The 8,788-nt window shown below is 46.9% G+C and overlaps 1 long non-coding RNA gene across 1 annotated transcript; it reads right to left on the bottom strand.

Moving 5' to 3' along the window:
- Positions 1-4,789: 4,789 nt before the first annotated feature.
- LOC109194605 (uncharacterized) lies at positions 4,790-8,303 on the bottom strand. The gene is made up of 3 exons (XR_002056400.2): positions 7,573-8,303; positions 4,922-7,277; positions 4,790-4,840 (listed from the first exon to the last, which is right to left on the bottom strand). It is a non-coding gene; the product is annotated as an uncharacterized LOC109194605 (long non-coding RNA).
- Between the last annotated feature and the right edge of the window lie 485 nt (positions 8,304-8,788).

The raw sequence follows: 8,788 nt of genomic DNA, 5'->3' as shown, positions 1-8,788 counted from the left end.
GAGAGCACTCGAAGAATAACAAAAGGTGAGATGACATACGGATAAATGAACTCCTCCGCTGATAAGCCAGAGCCTGGAAATGACCAGACAAACAAGGTGCTTAAACATACAAATGTCTGTAAGATTAACCTCCATCCCTCTCTTCCATCAAAGAACAGATTTCAGTAGATGGTTTGGTCTTCCTTTTATTCCTCCACCAGATTTCCGTGTAATGCCATAATCTTTCCTCTTCTTGTTCCCTCCTCCTACGTCTTCCTTACTTGTTGTAGTACAACTAGTGATGAAAATATTACCTGAAAGCAGCTGTGTCTCAGGAAAAAAGGATGGTTATATAACAGTGCCATACAATTCCTTCATGGTAATTAGCATCATGGAGGAATTGATGAGGTGGTCTTGTTGGCAAACTAGCCAGTGCTGATATGTGGTAATATATCTGTAAACTCCTCAGATACTCTAACTTTCCCACCGAAGAGTGTCCACTGAGGTTTCATCAGCTCATTTAACAAAAGAACGACACGAGAGAGAGAGCGCTGCATCTGTTTGGCCCAATCAGTATCAGCTGTCACGTCGTGTAACAGCCTCTGAATAGAAGACAACACATCATCACTACGTCATTGTCACCTATGTTGACGTGCTTGTTGTGAGCATATGTTGTGATAGCAAAGAAAAATGAGTCTAAACACTACTGTGTTAGTCATTGTTGTTTTTTGGCACAGTGGTCACTTTGGGTACTGCATGTTTTGGGAGTAATGCCGGATGTGACAGTCATCAGGATCCAAAGTGATACTTTTTCTGTCTTTCTTTCTTTTTTACAGAAACTTTGAAGTCAGACTTTAGTCCAGTCAGTCACAGAGTATTTGTATTTAGTATCTAGATTTTATTTTAACCCATTCATGCATACATGGTGCCAAAAAGTCAGCCAGCTTAGGGGAAGGCACATTTGGACATGCATGCCCTCCAGGGGGTCAGGTGAACCTCCAGTGGGCACAGAAACACAACAGAGTGATTAAATGTGATGATGCTTTCTGGACTAAAGGGTCCAATGAGCCATGCCATCTTCTTATTTTGTGTCTATGATTCAGACATATCTCTAATAACGGGCAGACCTCTCTCAAACAGCAGGAATTACAGACAAGTGGATAAGCAGTCAAGAAAGACAGACACTGAGGAGGTTGGGTAGTAGTTTCTGGTACTGGACGAGTGTATCATACTATTTCAGTAACTGTTATGTGTCAGTGTGCATGCAGTGCTTTGGGTTTGTCATCATTATCTGTGTCTTTAGTGATTATTTAGGAATCTCACTTTTCTCACTCATGTCATCTAAACCCTCTCTTACTGACACGATCTCTCTGGACAGCTCTTCCAAGCTGAAATGCTGTTCTGCCAACATCTTCTCACCATCTTGAATGACATCGTCATCTTCTGTGATGATCAGCTGTTCTCCCCTGATGACATTCAGCTCATCTGTTTGCTTTGAGGTTATCATGGTGGAAAGTGGTTCTCCGCTAACTGGCCTTCTGAATTAAACCAATACCTCAAAAGCTACTTACCATCATCTCAGTCTGTTTACAAAATCTGCTTGGTATTCATCGCTGCTGTACTCAAATAAAGTAAAACTAGCTCATCAGGCAACACCATCTTCTATTTCCAGATTAACTCACCTGTAAGCCCGTACTAGCCATTGGGCCATTACCGCCAGCTTTGAAAATCCCAGCACACTTTACCTTCAGAGCTTTGTTTATTACTAAGTCCAGCCTGGTTCCTCTCAAGCTCACATCCAGTTCTCTCATTGCCATCCCAGGAATTAACCAGGAATTTCTGGATAAGTTAGTTAATTAGAACTTCTGTGTAGGTTTCATTGTTCAGTCTTGTCGACAGTTCTGAATCGCCTGGCTGTCAACCAGCTGTGTCATTACCCACTGTAACTCAGCCCATGCTTGTAATGATGCATAATTTTGATCTTATTACATTTCAAATGGATAAATTGTCCACTCGTACCCCTCCTTCCAGTATAATTGTCACAAAGGTGAAAATTAGCTTAAGAAACACTTCTTTGTGCAAGGGAGACATTTTAATATTTTACAGTACAGTTGGCCATTTTAACATGAGAATCTCTATGATGCAGTGTCAGCTTATAAAAGATGAATGTTAATAAAAAGTTTAAAGTAGTGTGCATCTGGTGTTCAGTGTTGGTTTATTCCTGGCTGCTTTTCAGCCTCCTGCACATAAAATGTGCAGTAAATCATCTGTTACACACAGCTCTCAAACCATTTCCTCCAAAGCGTACTGCTAGTCACTGAGGTGTACCTGGTGAGTTGTGTTAGGCCTGGGTGGTCACTCAGTGTCTCCAGTCTTCTCAGCTTTACCTGACCAAGCTTAGCAGATATGTATGAAATGTCTTCAAGGCTTAAGCAGCAAGGGCGCGTGCTGCTGTTTTACCACAGTGAGATATCATATGACACGATTAACTGAAAACCAGAGACACCAGAGTCATTGTTACAGTCTTTGTCAGCATGAGGTTTATGTTTCCCAAAGCTTTTGCCTCTTCCTGCTGCAAAGGGACCTTTGTTTCTTGCTCTTGATAGCTTAAGGCTTCTGCTTTGGCAACGATGAACATGATGTTGGGTGGAATTTTTTAATCAACATCTGTTTTGTGCAACAAAACAAAGCAGCATTGTGTGAATGATTTTCCAGAGTCCTCGTTGTGATTTAATTTTTCACTGATCACTCTGTGTGCCAGTGACTGCGAGCAGCTTCATAATTAGCAGCGAGCATATTGATGGTTCAGAGGAAGAAATTATTGAAGTTAGTTCGGAAAATGCAACATTTAAATCAATATCAGCAATAATTAAAGTTACTACACTTAATGCTGTGGGACAAATGTGAGTAATTTTTTAGTTAATCTGTGAATAAATTCAGGTTACAGGTTCAACAGAGCTATGAGTCTGTATTGTGCACTGAAAGGAAACCTGGGGTTGTTTCTTCATCAGTGATAAATATTAAGATGTCCTAGCTGTATGCAGGGCTTTTTTTTATAAAGTAACACTTTTTCCCAGGCCAAATGAGGATCTTCTAGATTAGTGCAATGCCATTTCCTCTCCAGCTTGTTGGTTATCTGATTTAAGGAGTCAAACGTCTCTGATTTGTTGCTTTCTTTTTCACAGGAGCCACACTATCCAGGCTCATACACAGTGAGGATGAGACACTATTAAAAAAACAGTTAACCTCTGTGGGAGTGAAGTTTAGGTAACTGCACTGCAGAGTGTTGGCACATGGGTTTGAAGCAAATTTGATTACAGCATTGGTTCATAAGTCAGGACGATATCCAGAGAGCGATTCAAACGATGAGTTGGTTCTTCCATATGTTGACAACAGCCAGTTGAGTCAATTATTACATTTTTTTATTGGGGTCTTTTTTTTGCCTGTCCCGTTTGGATCTTTAGCCATCAGAATTATTGTCTGAAGGCCAAGAAAGATGCCAAACGGATTTACTTTACCAAATGGATCATCACGGCCTTGCCGTATTGATCCATTTGATTGACGTTTGTTATTATTATTTATTTATTTTTATTTTATTTTAAGTTATTACAGACGGGACAGAGATGACTGGGGGATAGGAAAGGGAGAGAGAAAGAAAGAGAGGAAAAGAAAAACAGAGGGGAAGAGGGACAGCGAGAGAGGACACTTAAAAAAAAGAAGAAAAAAATCACCTGGATCACCTGTTGAGAGGGAAAAAAGGGAAACAAGCAAAAAGAGAGCAACACAGCACACAACATCATTGCAATAACCTAAGTAAATGTCAGTAATAGTAAATAATAAATATTACATGTTATTGTGCAGTACGTAAGATCAACACAGTGCGCACAGTGTGCTTTGAGGTAGCAGCCAAGAAAGGTGTAGTTTGTGTCTGTGAACATCCGTGTGTACACCTGTGTGCACACCTGTGTGGATCAGCACATGTGTATTCAAAAGGTTTCTCCATGTAACGATCTGCTAGAGGGTGTGGGGAGCCATAGCCCCCTCCCCCCATGGTATGAAGCAGGCATGGAGGAGATCCAGGCCCCAGACATCCAGAGGCTCCAGAGTGCGAGAGCCCAGGGAGGACCATCGGAGGGGCATCCGTGCCACCCTCCTGGGAAGAGCTGAGGAAAGCCCCAGACGTGGGGTCACTCAGCAGCCGCGGAGCAGAAGCCAGAGGGGGCTGCAGTGACGTGCCCGCAGGCTCTGCCGGCAGCCAGCTGTGCCAGAGTGAACCGAGCCCCAGGCCCAGAGGCCCGAGGTCCCAGGGCCCCCTGGAAGGGGCACGACTGACCCACGGGCGCCAGGCCCCACCAAGCAGCCACCGGTAGTGAGCCCGTAGATACCTGAGCGCCCAGCCCCGGACACCGAGAACCACCAACGCACCGACGTCTGAGGGCATCAGCCACCGGCAGGGAGTGTGGTGAGGGGCGGAGTCTAAGACCCGGCCTGACATATAGACACAGACCAACAGGCACACACAGACACAAACGTGCATTCCCACCCTCATGCACACATATACAAATACTCAGCACTCACCCAACGTAAAGACAGACAGAAATGGACACTGTACACACCACCAGGTCTTTCTGTGTGGAGTTTGCATGTTCTCTCCGTGTTTGTGTGGGTTCTCTCTGAGTACTCCGGTTTCCTCCCACAGTCCAAAGACCTGCAGTTAGTGGGGTTAGGTTAACTGGAAACTAAACTGTCCATAGGTGTGAATGTGAGTGTCTATGTGTTAGACCTGACTGGCGACCTGTCCAGGGTGTACCCTGCCTCTCGCCCTAAGACAGCTGGGATAGGCTCCAGCACCCCCGAGACCCTGAAAAGAGGATGGATATTAAAATCTCTATTAAAATGTGTTATTAAATTTGTCAGCAGTAACCAGCTTGGGGAAACAAACCTGAGAATGGCTGGTACCCAGAGGACATCAGATTCTGCTGGACACATCAAACCATATCTTGAAGACTTCGGTGCAATAGTCACTACAGTCTTATGACGACCAGGTCTGCAAACTCAGCAGGTGGACTGAAACAACCCACCCTGCGAGAGTAGGGATTAAGCAGAGATGAAAGGGTGGCAGTTCATCCTGAAGCAAGACGGAGCGAGGACCAAGGTCACAGAATATCCTGGCTGTGTCATGGTCCATGTGAGTGTTTCTGGTGTGTGGCGTATTATTCCACTGTGGCTCTGCTGTCCAGGTCCTGCCCTCAGGGTGGGGTTTCAATTCTCTCACCTGCTGTTTCCACCTGCAGGCCATCAAGCAGCAATGAGCTGACCAGTATTTAGGACCAGCGCTGACTTCTGCTCTCCCTGATGGTCTGCTACCCCGTGGTGGTAAAGTGGTTCTCACGCTCTGGGTTTCTCGAGTGTCTCCCTGTGCTTTCTGCTACCTTTACTTAGGATCATTATTCAACTCACTTTCAGTTGCCTCACAAACGCTGTTCGGTGCATGCACATCTGTGATTCTGCTGGGTCTCCTCTGGAAACACACGGTACTCCACTCCTGCTCGCCACTCACGTCTGGATCACTGATCCTACCACCCTCTCCTGGACACTTTCTCGGCTGCCCTCCCGAGACCCCTGGTTCCCTCTCCCTGGAAGGTAAGCATTCACTTCACTACGATTCACTACCTGTCAGTTACTCTCTGCCTTGCACTGACCCCACTTTCCCTGTGTCTGCAGTGGTTTCAACACCTGAGACTCTCACTCCAATCACACGTCCCAGTTATTCCCCCCAGGTTAAATAAATTTTGATAAGTAAACCAGTCTATTGTCTATTGTATGCTTCTGGGTCCAATCCACATACCGGCCTCTCAGCTTTGTAATAGGCTGGGGATTGGGTATGAGGCAGTGCCAGGCCATGGGGGTTCAGCCTGTGTGACGGCTGGTAGAGATGCAGGTTTCCTTTGGGAGTCGTGTCCAGTCAAATTCTCTACAGGGGTCTATGATGGAGCCTTCCTATTGGAGGAAAGTCTTCATTCAGGGTGCTAAAATTGTTGGCCACCTGGATGTCACAGGAGCATGGGAGCACTTTTTCCAGTGCTTGCTCTTTTTGACAGTCATCCAGGGCCAGGTCTGCGATGAGTAGGAAGTGGAGCTCACCAGAGACTTTAGTCTGGCACCTAATTTGCTCCATCCACCTAATTTGGATCTGTAGCCTGCGATTGGGCTAGTGCTGGCCATGGCACAGTAGCACTGAGCTCTTCTCTGGTTGTAGAGTGATTAAGGCAAGCTTGCCAGCAAATCCAAGAGCTGGTCACCTTATTTGATCTGGTAGAGTATGGAAATCCTTTGTTCAGGAATTTTCAGCTGTGACAGAGACAGATTATACACCCAGGCAGGGTGATTAGCCTAGCCACCCGGCTAGGAAGAATCAAACCAAACAAATCTGCCCAGATCAAGATGCTCAGTAGACAAAATCTGAGTGCCCAGCTTTTACAGTTTAACGAGAAACATAAGAATTTGAATCAAAAGCTAAATGAATCATCTAAAAACAGGAAAAACAGCTGTAAATACAGGACATGCTGTGAGACCAACAGAACACTGATACATGCACGGAACAGGTTCAATAACATCTATTACATGTAGTCACAAGGAGTGTGACTACATGTAACTGTGACTGAATTGACTGGACTGGAGGCTGAACAGCAGACTGGAGGACAGCGGGAGACTGGGCTACTGGAGAGTGGGTTACTGGAGGTGAGGCTAAGGGCTGCGCTGAGGTTGGCGAGGCTAGTGGCTGAGCTGCACACTGGGGAGAAGGTTGAGCTAATGGTTGGGCTAGAGATGGTGACCGTGCTGCAGCCTGGGCTAGCAAACCTGGTGCTTGAGTTGAAAACAGATCTGGTAATTTACCGAGGGATTGCGCTAGGGGCTGAAAAGCTGGATGAGGAGGCGGAGGAAGCGGTGAACTAGCAGGTAGACAGGCTAGCTCTTCCGAGCCTCCAGAGCGTGAGGACACTGGCTGGAGAGCCTCAGCTGAGCCTCTAGGGTGGTCAGGTGGGACCCTGGCCACCCTCACCCTGGGCGCTTGACAGGCACGGGAGCTAACTGGACCCCAGTCACCCCCACCCGAGGAGCAGGAACGGGTGCCGAAGTGGACTGGGTCTCAGCTGCCCTCGCCCTGGGAGCTGGCACAGGAATGGGTGTTGGCTGGCCATCAGCTGCATCATCCCGAGGGACTGGTGCGGTGCGTGCTGAGCCCTAACCGCCTTGGGAGCTGTTACAGGGATGGGCTGAGCCTTAACTGCCTTTACCTGAGAAGGATGAACAGGTTAAGGGGATGGCTGAATCTGAGGCACCTTGCTAACAGGAAAAGACTGAACTATGGGTGAGGAAATGATGATTGAGTGGGAGAAACTATCAGCTTTAGCGGTGTGAATGTTTTTAACTGATGGCCTGGGATGATGGTACAGTCTCTTTGGAAGCAGGATGGTGAGTATTAATAGGATAGTCGAGAACGTAATCATAATAAACAGTCTTTTGTTTGGGTGGATGGTGTACAGTCTCTGGCTTGCGGTGAGGTGAAAGAAAAAAGTCCATTTCACTCACCACCGGATGCTACTGCTCCAAACGGGAAGCGCGATGACAGCGTGAGCGTCGCTTCTCCTTAGCAGGAACAGCTGAGCCACTGAGCGAGGGAGCCTCCGTTGAGCCAAGGTGGGAGGTGGAGCTGCTGCGGCACAGCGAGTTGGAAAGGCCGGTGAGTTAAGCGGCTGGCGGTGTGTGAGCGAGGAGCGCAGGGCGAGAGAGTGAGAGGCTGAAGCTCGGTGAGAGACGCCCACTCTCCGTGGCGAAAGCTCCGGTGCAGGTGAGGCAGCAGGTAGGAGAACGCAGCATAAACGCAGAAAAAAAAAAAGAAAAAAAAAGGAGAATGCAGCATCTCTGAGGCCCGCCCAGAGCCAGGCAAGTCGCCTGGAAGACGTGCTCTCGCTCCGCGAAGAGCCGCTGTTTCCCCCTGAGCTTTTCCGCCCAAACGGAGAGCGCTGCCCCCTGCCGTTTGAACAGAGCTGAGTCCGCTGGGTCAAAAACGTGTTTCATTCGTGGCACGGGTCGTGTCATTCTGTCAGAGGTTGTGTGTGGAGGCGAGGAAGAGATGACCCAAACGCAGGACTCACGGTGCAGGATGATGATGTTTAATTGGAGCGAGTGCAGGAACTAAAGGACTGACTGACTGAAGACCCAATGGCTGGCTGAACAGCTGAACACACGCGGGAACGACAACATAACATCGACAATGAACTAGGGGAAACTGAGGACACGCTGGAAGATGAGTGATTAGAAACCAGTGAGTACACAGCTGAACTTAGTCTGACTAATGACACATGGAAATAGTTGGAACACAATACACAGGCAACATGCTGACACAGAAAACAGGAAGTGAAAACCATGAATGTGAAGAATAAACTGAACATGACAAAACTGTTGTGTTGAAAAATGAGTCAAAGCCGTCAGTGAACACAAGCTGTAAAATAAGTAGATAGTATAAGACAGTTTAAAACAGAGAACAACAGTTTAAAAGTCTTTGGGGTTCAGATTTGCTTCCCATCATTGAACACCAGTTGATTTGACCCTGAAATAGCAGGAAAATGATAAAAGTTTGTACAAAGGGCTGGATACACTCCAGTGTGCTCTTAACACCACGGCCACCAGTTCAGCGCCCATGCTAGCTAATCTGGGGTAAAATTTTAAATGACAGTGCAGCAGTGACACCTCAAAGATACGCCGACTGAAGTCCATTTAGGGGGGTCTGCACTATAACACAGGT

The sequence above is a fragment of the Oreochromis niloticus genome, linkage group LG14, assembly GCF_001858045.2.
Source record: "Oreochromis niloticus isolate F11D_XX linkage group LG14, O_niloticus_UMD_NMBU, whole genome shotgun sequence".
In the NCBI taxonomy this organism is placed as follows: domain Eukaryota; kingdom Metazoa; phylum Chordata; class Actinopteri; order Cichliformes; family Cichlidae; genus Oreochromis; species Oreochromis niloticus.
The sequence above is the reverse complement of the archived record's forward strand: the minus strand, read 5'-3'. Positions and strand labels throughout refer to the sequence as shown.